Source organism: Pygoscelis adeliae, unplaced genomic scaffold, assembly GCF_000699105.1.
Source record: "Pygoscelis adeliae isolate BGI_AS28 unplaced genomic scaffold, ASM69910v1 Scaffold21, whole genome shotgun sequence".
Classification (NCBI taxonomy): domain Eukaryota; kingdom Metazoa; phylum Chordata; class Aves; order Sphenisciformes; family Spheniscidae; genus Pygoscelis; species Pygoscelis adeliae.
The window spans coordinates 10,666,713-10,670,336 of record NW_008824243.1 but is presented as its reverse complement, the minus strand read 5'-3'; the positions used below and the strand labels follow the sequence as shown (position 1 = coordinate 10,670,336).

Here is a 3,624-nt window from a genome sequence, read left to right as displayed (position 1 = left end):
CTCCAGGAGGGTGTTTGCTGGCCACAGCTTCACTGGTGCCCCGCAAGGAAGCACTGCTGGGCTCCAGGAAGCAGGTGGCTTTGCATGGACCTGCCTTGGCCACCTGCCTCCAGCTCCGTCCAGGCTCCCTGGATTATCGCTGCTGGCCTTCTCTAGCAGCAGCTAACAACTGGCCCTGTTTCAAAAGCCTGGCTGGGAAATTTGGCTGCGGGAGGGAGGGATCAGGTAAAAGAGCTGGTCTCCCATGCACGAGTTGGACTCGATCCTTCAGCAAGACTCCCAGGGACTCACCTCTCCTTGCTCGGGTGGAGACGTCCCAGCCCTTCCCAAGGCATCCCACTCCGCGAACTCGCAGTCATGTCTGATTAAGGAAAAGAGAATTTATCTCAATTAGAAAGAGGCTCCCATATGTATGTATGGATGTCAAGTAATTACCAAATGTCACTCATGGCTGGAAAAGAGACCTTAAATTTGGGACTGTGCAAACTCGCACGCAGAATTGCAAGTGAGTTACGGACCTTGGCATGCTTCAGAGCATACCTTGTGTGGATGCTTTCAAGCCCGTCCCCTCGGCTGAAATACACCCAGCCACGTAAAATACAGCCAGACACAACCCCGTTCTCTAATAAGGAAATAAAGCCGAGCGGACCTGTGTTGCCAGAGCCCAGAGAGCAACACTGTCTCTTTAATTTTCTCCCTGGCTATCTCATCCTTTGCACAAACTCTTTCCTCCCCGTGGCTTCTTCCAGCCTGATGGGCAAAGTGGGAAAACATCATTAGGGAGGAAAAATAATTTAGTTTGTTAATCAGTATCCAGTGGTGGGAAACAAGAAAGACAGAGAGCAGGGCTGGCGGTTAGGGCTTAGGAAGGGCCAGCACAAAGCCCACCATTCATGACATCTGGGGCTGGGATTCTCATTGAATTAAACAGACACAAAGAGCAGAGGCATTTCATGCTCTCTTCACAAGAATTATCATATCTCCCTGGCACTAGGAAACCTTCAGCACGGGAAAGGGGGAGAGAGAGAGAGAGAGAGGGGAAAGCGGGCAGGCTGGGTAGAAATATGGGGCAGGGTAGAGGAGGCTTTGTTCCAGGGTTGGATTTATGGATGGGATGCGGCGCGTTGCTTTGCGGGGAGAGACAGGGCCCTGGTGCTCTGGGTCTAATAAGAATCAGCAAATGTGAAACAGGGGGCCCCTGTGTACCATGAAGCAGGGAAACCCGCGTTTGACAAGCCAACAGAATAACCGCTCGCGTCTCAAGGCTGTGGAAGGATGCTGACGTTTGTACGAGATGTGTCGTCTTGTGTGTGTGTCAGCGAGGAGGGGGGAGAAGGGGAGCGTCGAGGAGTATAAACAAGAGACCAGGCAGCATCGTTCAGTCATGAAAATTAATTAGCTAATGTGCAAACCACGGCTGCCTCTTCCCACTGCCCTGCAAGCACTTCCCATAAAGCTACGGTGTGTGCGGGGCCTGTGACTGGGAATGACAGGGGCAGATTAGGCAGCTCCTTGGGACACAAGCCTGGCAGCAAGAAACCCACAGCCCGTGCAAAAGAAGTGAGAAGGGGACAGTTAGGGTCCTTGGGGAAGGGGCAGAGCCCCGGGGCCAGGAGAAAGAGAAACGGAAGAGACCAGGCACCAAGCTGTGACCGGGCATCATGTTGCTGCAGCAGCAGAAGTTGGGGTGGATCTGAAAAACCAGCCATTAACGGGGTCTGGTGGGGAGCAAAATCATTTAGGGTTTAGACCGCAAGCTCTCTGGGGTAGGACCTGTCATCTCCTGCAGGTTCACACCGCGGAGGCCCGTCCTACTTGGTCTCTGGGCATCACCAGAGGATCCGCTTTAAATACTAATTGCTCCATGACCAAGACCTGTGAGCTGCTGGGAGCCTCCCTACATCATTACCTGTGGGAAGAGGGGACAGATCTCTGACCTCACGTCCCTGGGGTAATTTGACCTCATGCACTGGTGCCACAAGCGAATATTGCTAGCCGGTGATGAAGATGAGAAACTCCTGACCGACTTCATGTGCCCCATCCCTAAGCTTTCAGATCCTGCTACAATATCGTGCTTATTCTTCGCTGGGAGCAACCACAAGAGAATGAGGGTGCAGGTGGCAATTACCCAGGGGAAAAGGGCACAAAAAGGGAATGAGGAGATGCAGAAAGCAATTGGCAGGGAAAAAATAAAGAGAGAAGCCTCTTCGACATGGGATGTGCGCGGTGAACAAGGTACGCGCTGGAAACAAAGGGATGCAAGGAGAGAGGAGAGGCTGGGATGGGCATCTCGGCAGACATGTAGGTAAAAGTTGAAAAGGAAGCACTAATTAGCACCCAGACCATCACTTTCCATTAATAGCTTGTCACCGTTTCCTTGATGTTGCTGAGAGCAGGAAAGTTGGTATGTGTGATGCTTACCTGTCTCTATCTCATTAACAGAAGTCAGGGTGAGAACAGACGTTTATTGCCTGCATCCAGATAGACAGGCCCTTTGCTGAACTGAGATGCAGGAGAGAGGGGGAAAGTTACGAAAAAGACGCTCATGAAACACAAGCCCATACCCACACGATGGAACCCCAAACGCAGGACACTTAGATACCTGTGCCGATGCAGGAACAGCCCCAGGCAGGTATCAGGCTCCAGGAGTCCACAAGGCACAAACGCTAGTTCAAATAATTATAACCCAGGGCAAATACACCGCTGGTCGGGGGAAAATGCTCCAGTATCAGCACAAGGTATGTGCAAGGGGCCATGACTGCATTACACCTGGGAAAGTAAAACAAAAGACTGCCTACTTCCCCAGACAAATTTGCTCAGCCAGAGTCCACTCCGCTAGAAAACAGACAGCCAAATGTCTTATCGCAAGCCAGAATGGAGAAACTCCCCCGGTAAACAAAGAAAAAAGAAAACAAAAAAAAGCCAATTCAAGCAAAGATAAATCTGCGTTGCATGTAATCACCTCCGAAGTAATTCTTCCAGCAGTTAAAAAAAGAGATTAGATCTCCTATGGAATACACAAAGGCCTCTCCTGTCCCTCCAACATGTGCAATGGCTCCTGTTAGCGACGCTGGAAAGAGGGAGTGTGCAAGGCAAGGCAAGGACGCCAAGCAGCAAGTATCTGCGAGCTGGTAGCACACGTCTGCTGGTGCGACGAGAGGAGCCGGCTTGCGCGTGCACATTCCTAGGGACACCCTCGCTTTCACAAGCACACAAATTCACTACGCAAGCTGAAGGTTCCTCAAGAGCAGGAGCCCAAACCTCCCTAGGAGTGAATGAGGCAAAACCGAAGGCAAAGAAAACATCAAGGCTGGGGCTGGAGGAACAAAGGCTTCCCCCTCTCAGCTTGGAGGCATCTTCTTGGCCATTTAGCTCAGATCAAGTGTAGGATCTGTTGACTCCCCCATCTATTCAAACGAGCGCTTTCAATAGTCTGCTAGGTCTTTTCTGCTCTACAGCTTCTCTACCCCTGTATTTGCCATCCCTGACCAACGCAGTTAATGCCACACGCAGAAATACTGCCCTGAAGAGCCCTCGTTTAGATTGCATGGTCAAGCACTTCAAAGTTAGGAAGTGTCCAATTTATGGCTGTCCGTGCAACCTTAATTCCACCTCGCTGTGCAG

At 51.2% G+C, this 3,624-nt stretch overlaps 1 long non-coding RNA gene across 1 annotated transcript in view; it reads right to left on the bottom strand.

Moving 5' to 3' along the window:
* Positions 1 to 364, bottom strand: part of LOC103926328 — a 28,511-nt gene extending 28,147 nt beyond the window's left edge. Inside the window, exon 1 of the long non-coding RNA XR_664073.1 lies at positions 292 to 364. This is a non-coding gene — a long non-coding RNA (uncharacterized LOC103926328). The remainder of the gene's footprint in view (positions 1 to 291) is intronic.
* Positions 365 to 3,624: the final 3,260 nt, after the last annotated feature.